The following is a 21,522-nucleotide window of genomic DNA, read 5'->3' as shown; positions in this document are numbered from 1 at the left end:
ACCGCTACAATATTATCGAGGTGGACTATGGTGGAGGGGGGCACCGCACACGGCTAAGAGATCCAAGGGATCAATTTTTGTTGTGTCTAGAGGTGCCCCCCTGCCCCCGTATATAAAGGAGCCAGGGGGAGGGGGTCGGCCGGCCAGGAGGGGCGCGCCAGGAGGAGTCCTCCTCCCACCTAGAGTAGGACTCCCCCCTTCCTTGTTGGAGTAGGAGAGAAGGAAAGAGGGCGAGAGGAGGAAGGAAAAGGGGGATGCACCCCTTGTCCAATTCGGACCAGAGGGGGGCTGCGCGCCTCCTTCCTTTCGGCCTCTCTCCTCTATTCCCGTATGGCCCAATAAGGCCCATATACTCCCCGGCGAATTCCCGTAACTCTCCGGTACTCCGAAAAATACCCGAATCACTCGGAACCTTTCTGAAGTCCGAATATAGTCGTCCAATATATCGATTTTTACGTCTCGACCATTTAGAGACTCCTCGTCATGTCCCCGATCTCATCCGGGACTCCGAACTCCTTCGGTACATCAAAACTCATAAACTCATAATATAACTGTCATCGAAACCTTAAGCGTGCGGACCCTATGGGTTCGAGAACAATGTAGACATGACCGAGGCACGTCTCCGGTCAATAACCAATAGCGGAACCTAGATGCTCATATTGGCTCCCACATATTCTACAAAGATCTTTATCAGTCAGATCGCATAACAACATACATTGTTCCCTTTGTCATCGGTATGTTACTTGCCCGAAATTCGATCGTCGGTATCTCAATACCTAGTTCAATCTCGTTACCGGCAAGTCTCTTTACTCGTTTCGTAATGTATCATTCCGTAACTAATCCATTAGCTACATTGCTTGCCAGGCTTATAGTGATGTGCATTACCAAGTGGGCCCAGAGATACCTCTCCGACAATCGGAGTGACAAATCCTAATCTCGAAATACGCCAACCCAACAAGTACCTTCGGAGACACCTGTAGAGCACCTTTATAATCACCCAGTTACGTTGTGACTTTTGGTAACACATAAAGTGTTCCTCCGGTAAACGGGAGTTGCATAATCTCATAGTCATAGAAACATGTATATGTCATGAAGAAAGCAACAACAACATACTAAATGATCAAGTGCTAAGCTAACGGAATGGGTCAAGTCAATCACACCATTCTCCTAATGATGTGATCCCGTTAATCAAATGACAACTCATGTCTATGGTTAGGAAACTTAACCATCTTTGATTCACGAGCTAGTCAAGTAGAGGCATACTAGTGACACTATGTTTGTCTATGTATTCACACATGTATTATGTTTCTGGTTAATACAATTCTAGCATGAATAATAAACATTTATCATTATATAAGGAAATAAATAATAACTTTATTATTGCCTCTAGGGCATATTTCCTTCAATCCCCTCTTTCGTCTTCAAAACTATCGGTATACCTTACTCGTAGCTATATGTTTATTTGTCACATGATATGTGTTTTGCTTGGAGCGTATTTTCAATTTTACTTGTTGTTTGAATAAAATCATTGGATCTGAAATCTTGAATAAAAAATAATCCTCACATGGCTTGTTAATTATTTGACTACTCAGTATTCTTCACTTATATCTTTTGGAGTAGTTTGTCATTTGCTCACGTGCTTCACGTATATCCTATGAGTAAATGGTTGAATGAGTTGAATATCATAAATCTGAAGTTATATACGTTTCATATGCTTATAACATGGGGATTAATGACTTCACACATAATAAGTATAGGTAGTAAACTCATTGAAAGTTAGCAAACGCAGAATTGGTCACTTGAACAATTCATGAAAGAATATTGAAGGAAGAGAGATTTCACATATAAATATACTATCTTGGACATCTTTTGTAATTGTGATCACTCATTAAAATATGACATGCCAAAAGGTTGATGTTGGACAAGGAAGACAACTTAATGGGTTATGCTTTCCTATATCTGAAACGTTATATTGTCTTGGATCATCCAACATGTTGAGCTTGCCTTTCCCTCTCATGCTAGCCAAATTCTTTGCACCAAGTAGAGATACTACTTGTGCTTCCAAACATCCCTTAAAACTAGTTTTTCCATGAGAGTCCACCATACCTACCTATGGATTGAGTAAGATCCTTCAAGTAAGTTGCCATCGGTGCATGCAATAAAAATTGCTCTCTAAATATGTATGATCTATTAGTGCGAAGAAAATAAGTTTTATACAAACTTGTGATAGGGAAGAAATAAAAGCGACGGACTGCATAATAAAGGTCTCTATCACAAGAGGCAATATAAAGTGACGTTCTTTTGCATTAAGATTTTGTGCATCAAACCTTAAAATCGCATGATAGCCTCTGTTTCCCTCTGCCAAGGGCCTATCTTTTACTTTTATATTCTACCCTTATACAAGAGTCATGGTGATCATCACCTTTCCTTTTTACACTTTTTCCTTTGGCAAGCACTTTGTGTTGGAGCGATCCGGATATATATATCCACTTGGATGTAAGTATTATTGTTGACATTACCCTTGAGGTAAAAGGTTAGCAGGCAAAACTATAAACCCCTATCTTTCTCTGTGTCCGATTAAAACTTTAAACCCATAAATATCACATTGTTAGCAATTGTGAAAGACTATATGATAGTTGAGTATGTGGGATTTGCTAAATCAAAGCTCTTACATAGACCCTTCCCGAAAATAAGATGAATTGCAATTATTTGATGACTAAGAGCACCGTTTGTTGGTTTTCAAGAAAGTTTATGATCTATACTTTAACATGTGAATAGCTTGTTACTTGATCATGAAAAGTTTTATGAGATGAACTGTTATGACATTTAGTGATGCTAGAAAAAGTGATTGGAACTATATTGATTTAACTTATGCACTTGCTAGCATTCACACTTCATAAATTATTTCTTTTATCATTTACCTACTCAAGAACGAGCAGGAATTAAGCTTGGGGATGCTGATACGTCTCCAACGTATCTATAATTTATGAAGTATTCATGCTATTATATTATCCATCTTAGATTTTTATATGCATTTATATGCTATTTTATATGATTTTTGGGACTAACCTATTAACTTAGAGCCCAGTGACAGTTTTTGTTTTATCCTTGTTTTTGAGTTTTACAGAAAAGGAATACCAAACGGAGTCCAATTGACATGCCAATTTTTGATGATTTTTTATGGACCAAAAGAAGCCCCTAGAGTGAAAGAGTTGGGCCAGAAGAGTCCCGGGCTACCCACGAGGGTGGAGGGTGCGCCCACCCCCTGGGCGTGCCCCCTGCCTCGTGGACAGCCCGGAGACCCCCCTGACGTGAGACCTACGCCGAAAATTCCTATAAATACTGAAACCTCCAGAAAATAACCCAGATCGGAAGTTCCACCGCCGCATGCCTCTGTAGCCACGAGAAATCAATCTAGGCCCTCTCTGGCACCCTGCCGGAGGGGGCCATCATCATCGAAGGCCATGGAGAAGGATCTCGGAGGAGCCATCATCGACATGAAGGCCAAGGACCAGAGGGGGACCCTCTCCCCATCCAGGGGGAGGCCATGGAGGAGGAAGCACAAGGGGGAGAACCTCTCCTCCTCTCCCTCGGTGGCTCCGAAGTGCCATCAGGAGGGGAATCATCGCCGCGGTGATCGTCTTCATCAACATCACCATCATCATCATCACCCTCATCTCTTTTATGCGGTCCACTCTCCCGCACCCCGCAGTAATCCCTACTTGAACATGGTGCTTTATGCCACATATTATGATCCAATGATGTGTTGCCATCCTATGATGTTTTGAGTAGATATCCTTTGTCCTTGGGTTGATTGATGATCTAGATTGGTACGAGTTGTTTGTTTTATTTTGATGATGTCCTATGGTGCCCTCCGTGTCACGCAAGTGTGAGGGATTCCCGCTGCAGGGTGTTGCAATACGTTCATGATTCTCTTATAGTGGGTTGCTTGAGTGACAGAAGCATAAACCCGAGTAAGGGGGGTTTTGCGTATGGGATAAAGGGGACTTGATGCTTTAATGCTATGGTTGGGTTTTACCTTAATGATCTTTAGTAGTTGCGGATGCTTGCTAGAGTTCCAACATAAGTGCATATGATCCAAGAAGAGAAAGTATGTTAGCTTATGCCTCTCCCTCATATGAAATTGTAATGATGACTACCGGACTTGTTAACAATTGCCTAGGATAATTCCGCACACCGATCCATCATTATTCCACACTCGCTATTTATAATATTTAGTACTATGTTCTAACTTTATGATAACAACACCTACTTTTACATTTTAGCTCTCCAATATCATGCAAAGTTATCCTCTTCATACCCACAACGTAGTTTTATTTCTCGTATCTAGTTGGAAGCAAACGTTCGGTGTACGTAGAGTTGTATCAGTGGCAGATAGGATTTGAGAGAATATTGATCTTACCTTTAGCTCCTTGTGGGTTCGACACTCCATACTTATCGCTTCCACCTTTGAAATTGCTACGATGATTCCCCGCACTTGGGGATTATCAATCATGTATTTAGAAATGTTAATTGTGTGTAAAAAAGGTGCTCCTGATGGTACAAAAAATGTACAATGTGTATGAAACAAAGTAGACATCAAAACATATATTTATGAAATGTTAATATTGTGTTTGAAAATTGCTAATAGTGTATTGATACATCTCCGTCGTATCTACTTTTCCAAACACTTTTGCCCTTGTTTTGGACTCTAACTTGCATGCTTTGAATGGAACTAACCTGTACTAACACTGTTTTCAGTAGAACTGCCATGGTGTTATTTTTGTGCAGAAATAAAAGTTCTCGGAATGACCTAAAACTCCACGGAAGTTATTTTTGGAATTAATAAAAAATACTGGCAAAAGAATCAAGGCCAGGGGGCCCACACCCTATCCACGAGGGTGGGGGCACCCCCCTAGGGAGCGCCCCCTGCCTCGTGGGCCCCCTGATGCTCCACCGACCTCAACTCCAACTCCATATATTCACATTCAGGGAGAAAAAAATCAGAGAGGGGGATTCATCGTGTTTTACTATATGGAGCCACCGCCAAGCCCTAAAGTCTCTCGGGAGGGCTGATCTGGAGTCCGTTCGGGGCTCTGGAGAGGGGAATCCGTCGCCATCGTCATCATGAACCATCCTACATCACCAATTTCATGATGCTCGCCATCGTGCGTGAGTAATTCCATCGTAGGCTTGCTGGATGGTGATGGGTTGGATGAGATTTACCATGTAATTGAGTTAGTTTTGTTAGGGTTTGATCCCTAGTATCCACTATGTTCTGAGATTGATGTTGCTATGACTTTGCTATGCTTAATGCTTGTCACTAGGGCCCGAGTGCCATGATTTCAGATCTAAACCTATTATGTTTTCATAAATATATTTGAGGTCTTGATCATATCTTGCAAGTCCATGATCCGTTAACCCCGAAGTGACAATAATCGGGATACTTACCGGTGATGACCGTAGTTTGAGGAGTTCATGTATTCATTAAGTGTTAACACTTTGGTCTGGTACTCTATTAAAAGGAGGCCTTAATATCCCTTAGTTTCCAATAGGACCCCGCTGCCACGGGAGGGTCGGACAAAAGATGTCATGCAAGTTCTTTTCCGTAAGCATGTATGACTATATTCGGAATACATGCCTACATTACATTGATGAACTGGAGCTAGTTCTGTGTCACCCTATGTTATAACTATTCTATGAGGAATCGCATCAGACATAATTATCCATCATTGATCCGATGCCTACGAGCTTTTCACATATTGTTCTTTGCTCAGTTACTTTACCGTTGCCACTGTTACAATTACTACAAAACTGCTACTGTTACTTTTTCTACTGTTACCCTTACTTCCATACTACTTTGCTACTAAATACTTTGCTGCAGATATTAACTTATCTAGGTGTGGTTGAATTGACAACTCAACTGCTAATACTTGATAATATTCTTTGGCTCCCCTTGTGTCGAATCAATAAATTTGGGTTGAATACTCTACCCTCGAAAACTGTTGCAATCCCCTATACTTGCGGGTTATCAAGACTATTTTCTGGCGCCGTTGCCGGGGAGCATAGCTCTATTATTTGATTCACTTGGGATTTATATCTGCAGATCACTGTGAAGAACTTGAAAGACGAAAGAACTAAGATTTATCCCTCAACTATGAGGGGAGGTAAGGAACTGTCATCTAGCTCTGCACTTGATTTCCCTTCTGTTATGAGTAAACTTGCAACACCTAAACCTGCTTCTGCTATTAATTATCATATGTCGCATGTTATTGATGATGCCACTTTTGCTATGCATGGTACTTATGATGAAACTACTTCTATGCTTGATACTACTGTGCCATTAGGTGAATTTCTTGATGAACAACTTGCTAGGGCTAGAGAGAATGAAATTATTGAAACTGATAATATTGATGAAAGTGATGATGAAGGTTCTCCCTCTAAATATGAATTGTCTATTGTTCGTGAGGGTTATGTTATGGATGAAGAAACTGCTAGAGTTTTTCTTGCTTGCAATGATAGATCTGATCTTAAGAAATTATTAGCTAAGCTGAAACAAAAGTCTCTGAATGCTAGAATGAAACATGACCCTACTTTTGCTACTTCACCTATCTTTGTTACTGATAAAGATTATGATTTCTCTGTTGATCCTGAGATAATTACTTTGGTTTAATCTGATCCTTTTTATGGCAATGAATCTGAAACTGTAGTGGCACATCTTACTAAGTTGAATGATATAGCCACCCTGTTTACTAATGATGAGAAATCTCGCTACTACTATATCCTTAAAATATTTCCATTATCATTAAAGGGTGATGCTAAAACATGGTTTAATTCTCTTGATCCTGGTTGTGTGCGTAGTCCCCAGGATATGATTTATTACTTCTCTGCTAAATATTTCCCCGCTCATAAGAAACAAGCTGCTTTAAGGGAAATATATAATTTTGTGCAAATTGAAGAAGAGAGTCTCCCACAAGCTTGGGGGAGGCTTAATGCTTTTCCTGATCATCCTCTTAATAAAAATAAAATGCTTGATATCTGTTATATTAGACTAACCGATGCTTCCAAGGACCACCTGGATAGTTGTGCTGGTTGTGTTTTCAGGGAAAGAACAGTTGACCAAGCTGAATTTCTATTGAATAATATGTTGACAAATGAAAATAATTAGACACTTCCTGAACCAACTCCTAAGCCAACTCCGAAGAAAAGAGGTGTTCTATTTCTCAGTCCTGAAGATATGCAAGAGGCAAAGAAATCTATGAAAGAGAAAGGTATTAAAGCTGAAGATGTTAAGAGTTTACCTCCTGTTGAAGAAATAAATGGCCTTAATATACCACCTATTGAAGAAATACATGGTCTTGATAACCCGACACAGGTAGTGAAGGTAAATTCTAACTATAGATATGAAATAGTTGAAATCCCGTCTACTAAGTTTGCTAGCCAATGCTTGGATGAATTTGATGACTTTATGGCTAAACAAGAAAATTTCAATGCTTATGTTAGTAGACAATTGAAAAGTAATGCTTATATGATTGGACTCTTAAGTGATTATATGTCTAGAGTTAAGGGCGAACTTAAACTCACTAGTAAACATGCTTCGATGGTTACCACTCAAGTAGAACAAGTGCTTAAGGCTCAGAATGATTTGCTGAATGAATTAAATGAGAAGAGAAATGATAATGTTGTTAGAGTTGTGACTAGAGGTGGTAGAATGACTCAGGAACCTTTGTATCCTGAGGGCCTCCCTAAGAGAATTGAGAAAGATTCTCAGGGAAATAATGCTGATGCACCTATTCCTTCGAAGAAGAAGAAGAAGAAAAATGATATGACTTTGCATACTTCTAATGAACCTGTTGTAGACACACCTGAGAATCCTAATGATATTTCTATCTCTGATGCTGAAACACAATCTGGTGATGAACATGAACCTAGTGATAATGCTAATAATGATGTTCATGTAGATGCTCAACCTAGCAATAACAATGATGTAGAAATTTAACCTGCTGTTGATCTTGATAACCCACAACCAAAGAATCAACGTTATGATAAGAAATACTTTGTTGCTAGGAAGCATGGTAGAGAAAGAGAACCATGGGTTCAGAAACCCATGATGTTTCCTCCTAAATCATCCAAGAAAAAGGATGATGAGGATTTTGAGCGCTTTGCTGAAATGATTAGACCTATCTTTTTGCGTATGCGTTTGACTGATATGCTTAAGACAAATCCTTATGCTAAGTACATGAAAGATATTATTACAAATAAAAGAAAGATACAGGAAGCTGAAATTTCCACCATGATTGCTAACTATACTTTTAAGGGTGGAATACCTAAGAAACTAGGAGATCCAGGAGTACCACCTATACCATGCTCCATTAAAAGAAACTATGTTAAAACTGCTTTATGTGATCTTGGAGCCAGTGTTAGTGTTATGCATCTCCCTTTATATCGTAGACTTGAATTAAACAAGTTGACACCTACTGAAATATCTTTGCAAATGGCCGATAAATCAACTGTTATACATGTCGGTATTTGTGAGGACGTGCCTTTTGTTGTTGCAAACGTTACTATCCTAACAGACTTTGTCATTCTTGATATTTCCGAGGACGATAGTATGTCGTTTATCCTTGGTAGACCCTTTTTGAATATTGCAGGTGCTGTTATTGATTACAACAAAGGCAATGCCACTTTTCATGTTAATGGTAATGAGCATACGGTACACTTTTCGAGAAAATAACCTCAAGTTCATAGTATAATTTCTATTGGAAAAATTCCATCAATTATTATTGGAGGTTTTGAATTCCCTCTTCCTACTGTAAAGAAGAAGTATGATATTCTTATTATTGGGGATTGTCATATCCCCGTTGAGGTAACCTAGTGTCGAAATTTCTCCGGCTTCATGCGATTCGGAATGTGTTTGTTAACAAGACTTGATCAACCTTTTTAGTAGATTCCTTTTGATGAGCATGAGATGGATGAAGTTAGAAAGCACAACTCTCTGTACCCTCTTTCTACTTTCTGTTATTTAGATTAAACAAAGTAAAAATAATATTTTCTATCTGCTTCCTGAATTATCCTTGTAATAAAAAATATCTCAAAAATAAAAGTTCTCCAAATGCCCTGCAAATTAAATATGATTTTTTTCTAGAATATTTGAGAATATCTGGCACTGAGAACACACCAGAGGGAGCAAGCACCTGGCCATGAGGGTCCAGGGCGCGCCCCCCTGCCTCGTGGGCCCCTGGTGCCCCTCCTCCACTTATTCCTACACCCATGCTCTTCTTCTTCCTCCCAAAAATATCACGAACCAGCTCAAGTACGAGTTCTAGCTCATTTTGCTGCCATTTTCGATCTCCTTGCTCAAAGCTCCATTCACAAAACTGCTTTGGGGGATTATTCTTTGGTATGTGACTCCTCCAATGGTCCAATTGGTTTTTGTTCTAGTGCTTTATTCATTGCAAATTTTTGCTGCTAAGGTGATCCTGTTCTTGAGCTTGCATGTCAAATTTAGTTGGTACCATGTAGTTTTAATGCATGATATAGTCTCTAGGCACTGGTGGGAGTAGTTGCTATCAATTTTTTTGAGTTTGGTTTACTTTTATTTTGAGTTACTAAAAATTTCAGAAATTCTCATAAAATGATGAGGAGATTTTTGAGGGGCTCTTCTAGCCAAATATCAAAGGATAAATAAAGCAAGGAGAATAAAAAGCCCAAGTATAATCTCCCTCGCGTCGCAGAAGTTCAGCTGTGTGAATGGCCTTGTGATGAGTTCTTGAGAGCAGCCGGGATTTATGATGATTTCTATTCTTTGGTTGATAATGCGGGCCTCACCGACTTCCTCCACGACCAGCCCGAACAATATCTATTACTCACTAATACTTTTGTGCAAAAGTTTTACTTTCATGCTAAGAAATCACCACCTTCAGTGGAGTTTCATTTATATGATGAGGTTAGAGAGATGTCATTGTGTGAATTTTGTGCGGTTTGCAACATACCCTTTAGGGGCAGCATGGAGGAACCACATCGTAGAGATGTGGATGGTTTTATTGATATGATTACTGTAGAAGAAACTAGGAAGGTTTCTGATGCAAGAATTACTAGCATACACTTTCCTATTCTACGTTACTTTACAATATTTGCTAGTAGATGCTTAATTGGTCGCGGAGACTGTGGAAACCTTCGTGTTCCTGATATTACTATTTTGTGCCATGCTTTATTTCGTGATAACACTGTTAGTTTGGGAGCTATTGTTGCTAAACAATTAAGTCTGAACCGTACAAAGGGCCCCATCTTTGGAGGTATCTATGCTTCACGTCTTGCTAAACACCTTAGGATACCTATTAGACATTATGAGAAAGAGGAAAAGTTGCTGCCCCCTACTTTTCTAGATTATAAGAGCATGGTAGCACATGAGTTTATTGTTAAAAATGATGATAAAATGCTTAAGTATAATTTGAGATTTAATAAGACTCACAGTGAAACTATTATCTTGCCTGCACCCTCTATGTTTGACATATCTTCAGGCACGTTTATCATCTTGCCGGAGGCCGTTTACGCGTACCGGGGCTAGACATCAGCTCCAGAGCCTGAGCCGGAACGACCACTTGACCCTTATTGATAGTCCTTTTATAAGTGGGATCCAGAGGAGATTGCCAGCCAGTGGTACTCAGATGACACATCTCGGTACAACCCCAGCTACAACTCTGATCCATGGGCATAGACCAACTTAGGCCAAAAGCCTAAGCTTGGGGGAGTACGTATTTCTCACCGACATTCATTCATGTTCACACACTCATTCTAGTTGTTGGTGCCCACACTCATTGTACTATCCATGATAGTTTATTTTATTTTTCTTGCTTTCTTTTTGTGTGTTTGAATAACCTTAAGAAAAACAAAAACAAAATAGTAATAGCCTTTAGCTAGTTTACTTTCCATGCTTGTAGTAGTAGTAATTATAAGAAAACTCAAAAAGATTTCTCGTCTTCTTTTGCTTGTTGGGAGCTTTCCCGTGTAAATAGTTTTATTTCTTTTGTTTTCTTTGGGGGTCGAGAGGAGAAGACCATGATGGAATTGTTGAGTGGCTCTTTTATGCATAATTGATTGTTTTAACCAAGAGCCCATATTACTTTGTCTTCTCCCTTGAATTGAATGCTTGCAGATTCCAGCTTAGTCCAATGCACGTGCACTATTATTATTATCCACACCGTTCGGTCGTGCAAGTGAAAGGCAATAATGATGATATATGATGAAATGATTGAGATAAGAGGAGCTGGTATGAACTCGACCTATCTTGTTTTTTGTAAATATGATTAGTTCATCATTCCTGATTCAGCTTGTTATGAATAAACATGTTTGCAATGACAAGTAGAGATTATAGTTGCTTATCTCATGCTTAATTAGCTAGGAGCCTATAATGGTTTACCTTGCTTGCCAACATGCTATTAAAATGGTTGTGATGTGGTATGATAGGGTGGTATCCTCCTTTGAATGATTCGAGTGACTTGACTTGGCACATGTTCACACATGTAGTTGAAACAAAATCAACATAGCCTCCACGATATTTATGTTCATGGTAGATTATATCCTACACATGCTTGCACTCAGTGTCTATTAATTTTGATGCATGTGCATGACGCTCTCTAGTTGGCCGCTTCCAAGTCTTTTTCTAGCCTTCACTTGTACTAAGCGGGAATATTGCTTGTGCATCCACTTCCATAAATCCCAAAGCCACCATACCTTCCTATATGCGGTATCTACCTACCGTTCCAAGTAAATTTGTATGTGCCAAACTCTAAACCTTATAATGAAATTCTGTTTTGTATCCTCGAACATCTCATGTATCAACTAGGGTTGTTTGTATCTTCTATGCTAGGCGGGTTATTCTCAAGAGGAGTGGACTCCGCTCCTCACTCACGAGAAAATGGCTGGTCAACGGGATGCCCAGTCCCTTTCTCAAAACAAATCAAAATAATTGCAAACAAAACTCCCCCAGGATTGTTTTTAGTTGGAGGCACCCGTTGTTTCGGGCAAGCCATGGATTGATACTTGTTCGTGGAGGGGGAGTATAAACTTTACCATTCTGTTTGGGAACCGCCTATAATGTGTGTAGCATGGAAGATATCGAGATCTCTTGGTTGTTATGTTGACAATGAAAGTATACCACCCAAAATATTATTATCTCTGTTTCAAAAATTGAGCTCTGGCACCTCTACAAATCCCTGCTTCCCTCTGCGAAGGGCCTATCTATTTACTTTTATGTTGATTCATCACCCTCTTATTTAAAAAGCACCAGTTGGAGAGCACCCCTGTCATTTGCATGCATTACTATTAGTTTATATTGGGTATGACTATGACTGGATCTCTTTTACCATGAATTACAATATTTAGTTAGTCCTTGATCTTTAAAGGTGCTCTGCATTTATGTTTTGCAGTCTTGGAAAGGGCTAGCGAGATACCATCTTGTTATATCATATTATGATTGTTTTGAGAAAGTGTTGTCATCCGAGTTTTATTATTATTGCTCGCTAGTTGATTATGTCATTGATAGGAGTAAACATCAGACCTAAGTGTTATTGTGAATACGGTTAGTTCATAATCTTTGTTGAAAACTTGAATGTTGGCTTTACATATTTACAACAACAAGAGCAAACAGAGTTTGTAAAAGTTTTTCTGTATCACTTTCAGTCTATCAACTGAATTGCTTGAGGACAAGCAAAGGTGTAAGCTTGGGGGAGTTGATACGTCTCCGTCGTATCTACTTTTCCAAACACTTTTGCCCTTGTTTTTTACTCTAACTTGCATGATTTGAATGGAACTAACCGGACTAACGCTGTTTTCAACAGAACTACCATGGTGTTATTTTTGTGCAGAAATAGAAGTTCTTGGAACGACCTAAAACTCCACGGAAGTTATTTTTGGAATTAATGAAAAATACTGGCAAAAGAATCAAGTCCAGGGGGCCCACACCCTGTCCCCAAGGGTGGGGGCGCGCCCCCTGCCTCGTGGGCCCCCTGGTGCTCCACCGGCCTCAACTACAACTCCATATATTCACGTTCGGGGAGAAAAAACAGAGTGAAGGATTCATCGCGTTTTATGATACAAAGTTGCCGCCAAGCCCTAAATTCTCTCGGGAGGGCTGATCTGGAGTCCGTTCGGGGCTCCGGAGAGGGGAATCTGTCGCCGTCGTCATCATCAACCATCCTCCATCACCAATTCCATGATGCTCACCGCAGTGCGTGAGTAATTCCATCGTAGGCTTGCTGGACGGTGATGGGTTGGATGAGATTTACCATGTAATTGAGTTAGTTTTGTTAGGGTTTGATCCCTAGTATCCACTATGTTCTGAGATTGATGTTGCTATGACTTTGTTATGCTTAATGCTTGTCACTAGGGCCCGAGTGCCATGATTTCAGATCTGAACCTATTATGTTTTCATAAACATATGTGAGGTCTTGATCCTATCTTGCAAGTCTATAGTCACCTATTATGTGTTATGATCCGTTTAACCCCGAAGTGACAATAATCGGAATACTTACCGGTGATGACCGTAGTTTGAGGAGTTCATGTATTCATTAAGTGTTAATGCTTTGGTCCGGTACTCTATTAAAAGGAGGCCTTAATATCCCTTAGTTTCCAATAGGACCCCGCTGCCACGGGAGGGTAGGACAAAACATGTCATGCAAGTTCTTTTCCATAAGCATGTATGACTATATTCAGAATACATGCCTACATTACATTGAGGAACTGGAGCTAGTTCTGTGTCACCCTATGTTATAACTATTTCATGAGGAATCGCATCCGACATAATTATCCATCACTGATCCGATGCCTACGAGCTTTTCACATATTGTTCTTTGCTCAGTTACTTTACCGTTGTCATTGTTACAATTACTACAAAACTGCTACTGTTACTTTTGCTACTGTTATCGTTACTTCCATACTACTTTGCTACAAAATACTTTACTGCAGATATTAAGTTATCCAGGTGTGGTTGAATTGACAACTCAGCTGCTAATACTTGAGAATATTCTTTGGTTCCTCTTGTGTCGAATCAATAAATTTGGATTGAATACTCTACCCTCGAAAACTGTTGCGATCCCCTATACTTGCGGGTTATTATGTATAAAGTGTAAAAAAAATGTACAATGTGTATGAAAAATAGGCATCCAAAACCTATATTTCAAAGAAATATGTTAACCATGTATTATGAAAAATGTTAACCATGTGAAAGAAATGTTTCTTATCTATACAAAAAATCTACAATGTACATGGAAAAAGTAGAAATCAAAACATATATTCAACAAAACCTTTCTCATGTATTTTGTGTTTTAACATGTATAAAAAAAATATTGCATATGTATACAAAAATGTATAAAGTATATTAAATAATACAGACAAAAACATATAAAACTGTTAATCATGTATTTAGAAAATGTTCAATGTGTACAAAAAAAGTTTTAGCTATATACAAAAAGTGTACAACATGTATTGCAAAAATTAGGTATATATTTAAAAAAACTACAAAGCGGGAAAAGGAAAAAATAAACCATAGAAAACCGCTGAAAATATTAAAGAAAACACATAGAAAAGGAAATGACAAAAAATATTGAAAATCGAAGAAAATATACAGAGAAACACAGAAATAGAAAAAAGAATAAAAATGTAAACCAATGGAAATCATAAAGAAAAAATACAGGAAAGGTAATAAAAAGAAGTCGATGGGAACCAACAGAAACCTGACGAAAATGCGCAACAAAGAAGGATAGAAAAACCCGGTGAAACCATAAAGAATATCACAAAAAACAAAGAAATAGAAAACAATGAAAACTGGACTAGTACAACCAATGGATAGGAAATAGTGAAAAACCCAACAAAAAGGCCAGCCCAGCAACTATGTGAGGGGAAAAGCTTCGGGCAAGACTTATTTACACCTCGGTACGGGCTCTACATAGCCCCGGCGCCCTCCCGCCTACCACCACAAGGGTAGGTTATGTCATTTGTCAAGGACCTAGAGCATATATAAGCCGCCTATTGGCATGCACTCGATTCACTCTCACTTGGATCATAGAAAGGGGCGGGCACTAGAATTTCAAAATTCATCAGGGAACCCTTAGGAACAAGTCTTAGTAGTCTCGACGTCTCAGACTGGCGTTGAGGAATAGAAGGAGATGGTATTCGGAGTCTTGTACGACTCGACCCTACAACTAAACCTCCCTCGATGTCTTCCTAACATAGAAGTAGGTTGTGCTGCACCGAGATGACTATATGTATTAAGAAAAAGCATCAAAATGTCATTTTTGTTGGTGTATGAGAACCTTAGCTCTAAGGTGCGTAGACATCATCTACTGACCATTGTTGCTCGCTAATCTTTTGTTATTTTCATGACAAGAATACGTAATATGTTGGGTTGCGCTTTGGACTTGGGCTCAGTTTTTCTCTATAAAAAATTGCGGCCTTGTGAACTGGACTATATGCCCGGGTTAAGTTTAACTGCAAAGAAATAAACAAAGGGCCATGTACATCATTGGTGTGGCCTTTGTCCTGCCGTGTCTAGAAAATTCCCATGTCTTGCATATGTCGCTTTGCAAAGTTAAAACTAACTGCAATTGCAAAAGCACATCATCAACTGTACATGGACTTTCCTTTTGGATCTCTATTTTTTTAGAAAATTTCAACCTATTCATCTTCAATCATGGCAATATAATGAACACCAGAAATAATAAAAAATTCATCCAGGTCCATAGGCCACCTAGCGACGACTGACTCGCTACTAGGGAAAACCTTATACACAGGAGCTTAGTAGTAGCGCTTTTTAAACGGCAACGCTGCTACTAGATATTAGTAGTGCTCGGCAGCAGGAAGGGCTGCTACTATGATCTTACCAATAGCGCTCTCGTTACAAAACACGCTACTACTATAACTGCCAGATCGTTGGCAGCAGGCCAGGCATACTAGTAGCGCTCGTTTGCAAAAAGCTCTACTGCTATTGCTAAATTGACCATAGTTTAGTCTCACCTCGCTTTGCGACCAGAATATTTACCAGCTTAAATATGGTGCTCCCAAACTATCACAACCAATTGGTCTTCATTGAATTCTATGTGTAGGATCCATGGCAATAAAAATCCTCGTTTGTACCTATACAAGCGAGGATTCATACTGACAATTTAGATTCTACACAAAAAGATCAATGATGACCAATGCATTTTTTAATTTGATGCCTGTTTTACATGCTAATGATCATAGCCTTAATAGTAGCGCTGGTTCAGAAAAATGCTACTGCTAATGATTATAGTAGTAGCGCTTTTTATGGGCCAGCGCTACTACTACGGGTATCTTATCTCCCCGCGTGTGGCCTCACTCTTCCCTCACACTCTCACTCGCCCACTCCGACCGCTGCGTGCCGTCGCCCGCCGTCACCCACCAGCACCCCCAAGGTACGTATCCGCCTCCCTCCCTTCCTTTCCGCCCTGATCTCCCCTCCCTCTCGCCGCCCTCCTCCTCCCCCATTCGATCTCGTCGCCCCACCTCCATCCGCCGCCCCTCCTCCATCCTTCTCCTCCCTCCTTCCTCCTGTTGGAAATATGCCCTAGAGGCAATAATAAAAGGGTTATTATTATATTTCCTTGTTCATGATAATTGTCTTTCATTCATGCTATAACTGTATTATCCGGAAATCGTAATACATGTGTGAATACATAGACCATAACATGTCCCTAGTGAGCCTCTAGTTGACTAGCTCGTTGGTCGACAGATAGTCATGGTTTCCTGACTATGGACATTAGATGTCATTGACAACGGGATCACATCATTAGGAGAATGATGTGATGGACAAGACCCAATCCTAAGCATAGCACAAGATCGTGTAGTTCGTTTTGCTAGAGCTTTTCCAATGTCAAGTATCTCTTCCTTAGACCATGAGATCGTGTAACTCCCGAATACCGTAGGAGTTCTTTGGGTGTACCAAACGTCACAACGTAACTGGGTGACTATAAAGGTGCACTACAGGTATCTCCGAAAGTGTCTGTTGGGTTGACACGGATCGAGACTGGGATTTTTCACTCCGTATGACGGAGAGGTATCTCTGGGCCCACTCGGTAATGCATCATCATAATGAGCTCAAAGTGACCAAGTGTTTGGTCACGGGATCATGCATTACGGTACGAGTAAAGTGACTTGCCGGTAACGAGACTGAACGAGGTATTGGGATACCGACGATCGAGTCTCGGGCATGTAACGTACCGATTGACAAAGGGAATAGTATACGGGGTTGCTTGAATCCTCGACATCGTGGTTCATCCGATGACATCATCGAGGAGCATGTGGGAGCCAACATGGGTATCCAGATCCCGCTGTTGGTTATTGACCAGAGAGCCGTCTCGGTCATGTCTGCGTGTCTCCTGAACCCGTAGGGTCTACACACTTAAGGTTCGGTGACGCTAGGGTTATTAGGAAGACTTGTATGTGATTACCGAATGTTGTTCGGAGTCCCGGATGAGATCCCGAACGTCACGAGGAGTTCCGAAAGGGTCCGGAGGTAAACATTTATATATGTGAAGTTGTCAAACGGACACCGGAAAGTTTCGGGGGCATATCGGTATTGTACCGGGGCCACCGGAAGGGTTCCGGGGGTCCACCGGGAGGGGCCACCCCTCCCGGGGGGCCACATGGGCCGTGCAGGGCAGGAGCCAGCCCCTGGTGGGCTAGGCGCGCCCCCTCCCCTTGGGCCCATGCACCTAGGGTTGGGGGGGGGAACCCTAGTGGGGGCGCACCCCCCTTGCTTGGGGGGCAAGCCCCCTTCCCTGGCCGCCGCCCCCCCTCTAGATCTCATCTAGAGGGGGCCGGCCCCCTTCCCCCTTCCCCTATAAATAGAGGGGCGAGGGGAGGGCTGCACACCCCAAGCCAAGGCGCAACCCCTCCCCTCCCCAACACCTCTCCTCTTCCGTCACGTGCTTGGCGAAGCCCTGTCGGAGTACTGCCTCTTCACCATCATCACGCTGTCGTGCTGCCGGTGAAGCTGTCTTCCTCAACCTCTCCTTCCTCCTTGCTGGATCAAGACGGAGGAGATGTCGCCCGTACCGTACGTGTGTTGAACGCGGAGGTGCTGTCCATTCAGCACTTGGTCATCGGTGATCTGAATCACGTCGAGTACGACTCCATCATCACCGCTCCCTCGAACGCTTCCGTACGCGATCTACAAGTGGTATGTAGATGCAAACTCACTCCCTTGACTCGTTGCTTAGATGAACTCATAGATGGATCTTGGTGAAACCGTAGGAAAATTTTTAATTTTCTGCAACGTTCCCCAACAGTGGCATCATGAGCTAGGTCTATGCGTAGTTCTCTATTGCACGAGTAGAACACAATTTTTGTTGTGGGCGTAGATCTTGTCAACTTGCTTGCCGCTACTAGTCTTATCTTGCTTCAGCTGTATTGTGGGATGAAGCGGCCCGGACCAACCTTACACGTACGCTTACGTGAGACCGGTTCCACCGACTGACATGCACTAGTTGCATAAGGTGGCTGGCGGGTGTCTGTCTCTCCGACTTTAGTTGGAGCGGATTTGATGAAAAGGGTCCTTATGAAGGGTAAATAGAAGTTGACAAAATCACGTTGTGTTTATTCGTAGGTAAGAAAACATTCTTGCTAGAACCCAATTGCAGCCACGTAAAAGATGCAACAACAATTAGAGGACGTCTAACTTGTTTTTGCAGCAATTGTCATGTGATGTGATATGTCCAGAAGTTGTGATGAATGATGAATGATATATTGTGATGTATGAGATCATGTTCTTGTAATAGGAATCACGACTTGCATTTCGATGAGTATGACAACCGGCAGGAGCCATAGGAGTTGTCTTTATTTTTTTGTATGACCTGCGTGTCATTGAAGAACGCCATGCAAACTACTTTACTTTATTGCTAAACGCGTTAGTCATAGAAGTAGAAGTAGTCGTTGGCGTGACAACTTCATTGAGATCATGATGATGGAGATCATGATGATGGAGATCATGGTGTCATGCCGGTGACAAGATGATCATGGAGCCCCGAAGATGAAGATCAAAGGAGCTATATGATATTGGCCATATCATGTCACTACTCTATATAATTGCATGTGATGTTTATTATGTTTATACATCTTGTTTACTTAGAACGATGGTAGTAAATAAGATGATCCCTTACAACAATTTCAAGAAGTGTTCTCCCCTAACTGTGCACCGTTGCTAAAGTTTGTCGTTTCGAAGCACCACGTGATGATCGGGTGTGATAGATCCTTACGTTCACATACAATGGGTGTAAGATAGTTTTACACATGCAAAACACTTAGGGTTAACTTGACGAGCCTAGCATGTACAGACATGGCCTCAGAACACGGAGACCGAAAGGTCGAACACGAGTCGTATGGAAGATACGATCAACATGAGAATGTTCACCGACGATGACTAGTCCGTCTCACGTGATGATCGGACACGGCCTAGTCGACTCGGATCGTGTAACACTTAGATGACTAGAGGGATGTCAAATCTGAGTGGGAGTTCATTAAATAATTTGATTAGATGAACTTAATTATCATGAACTTAGTCTAAAACCTTTGCAAATATGTCTTGTAGATCAAATGGCCAGCGCTCATGTCAACATGAACTTCAACACGTTCCTAGAGAAAACCAAGCTGAAAGATGATGGCAGCAACTATACGGACTGGGTCCGGAACCTGAGGATCATCCTCATAGCATCCAAGAAAGCATATGTCCTTGAAGCACCATTAGGTGACTGACCTGCTCTCCCAGCACTGCAAGACGATTTGAATGTTTGGCAGACACGTGCTGATGATTACTCCCTCGTTCAGTGCGGCATGCTTTACAGCTTAGAACCGGGGCTTCAAAAGCATTTTGAGCAACACGGAGCATATGAGATGTTCGAGGAGCTGAAACTAGTTTTCCAAGCTCATGCCCGGGTCGAGAGATATGAAGTCTCCGACAAGTTCTATAGTTGTAAGATGGAGGAAAACAGTTCTGTCCGTGAGCACATACTCAAAATGTCTGGGTTGCACAACCGCCTGTCCCAGCTGGACATTAACCTCCCGGATGAGGCGGTCATTGACAGAATCCTTCAGTCGCTCCCACCAAGCTACAAGAGCTTTGTGATGAACTACAATATGCAGGGGATGGTCAAGACCATTCCTGAAGTATTTTCAATGCTGAAGTCGGCAGAGGTTGAAATCAAGAAAGAACATCAAGTGTTGATGGTCAATAAGACCACTAAGTTTAAGAAGGGCAAGGGTAAGAAGAACTTCAAGAAGGACGGCAAGGATGTTGCCGTGCCCGGTAAGCCAGTTGCCGGGAAGAAGTCAAAGAATGGACCCAAGCCTGAAATTGAGTGCTTTTATTGCAAGGGGAAGGGTCACTGGAAGCGGAACTGCCCCAAATACTTAGCGGATAAGAAGGCCGGCAACACTAAAGGTATATTTGATATACATGTAATTGATGTGTACCTTACCAGTACTCGTAGTAACTCCTGGGTATTTGATACCGGTGTCGTTGCTCATATTTGTAACTCACAGCAGGAGCTACGGAATAAGTGGAGACTGGCGAAGGACGAGGTGACGATGAGCGTCGGGAATGGTTCCAAGGTCGATGTGATCGCCGTCGGCACGCTACCTCTACATTTACCTACGGGATTAGTTATAAACCTTAATAATTGTTATTTGGTGCCAAGTTTGAGCATGAACATTGTATCTGGATCTCGTTTGATACGAGATGGCTACTCATTTAAATCCAAGAATAATGGTTGTTCTATTTATATGAGAGATATGTTTTATGGTCATGCCCCTATGGTCAATGGTTTATTCTTAATGAATCTCGAGCGTAATGTTACACATATTCATAGCGTGAATACCAAAAGATGTAAAGTTGATAACGATAGTCCCACATACTTGTGGCACTGCCGCCTTGGTCACATTGGTGTCAAGCGCATGAAGAAGCTCCATGCTGATGGACTTTTGGAGTCTCTCGATTATGAATCATTTGACACATGCGAACCATGCCTCATGGGCAAGATGACCAAGACTCCGTTCTCCGGAACAATGGAGCGAGCAACCAACTTGTTGGAAATCATACATACCGATGTGTGCGGTCCAATGAGCGTTGAGGCTCGCGGAGGGTATCGTTATGTTCTCACTCTCACTGATGACTTGAGTAGATATGGGTATGTCTACTTAATGAAACACAAGTCTGAGACCTTTGAAAAGTTCAAGGAATTTCAGAATGAGGTAGAGAATCAACGTGACCGAAAGATAAAATTCCTACGATCAGATCGTGGAGGAGAATACTTAAGTCATGAATTTGGTACACACTTAAGAAAATGTGGAATCGTTTCACAACTCACGCCGCTTGGAACACCTCAGCGTAACGGTGTGTCCGAACGTCGTAATCGCACTCTATTGGATATGGTGCGATCTATGATGTCTCTTACCGATTTACCGCTATCATTTTGGGGATACGCTCTAGAGACAGGTACATTCACTTTAAAT

The sequence above is a fragment of the Triticum dicoccoides genome, chromosome 7B (assembly GCF_002162155.2).
Source record: "Triticum dicoccoides isolate Atlit2015 ecotype Zavitan chromosome 7B, WEW_v2.0, whole genome shotgun sequence".
NCBI classification, from domain to species: domain Eukaryota; kingdom Viridiplantae; phylum Streptophyta; class Magnoliopsida; order Poales; family Poaceae; genus Triticum; species Triticum dicoccoides.
The sequence above is the reverse complement of the archived record's forward strand: the minus strand, read 5'-3'. Positions refer to the sequence as shown.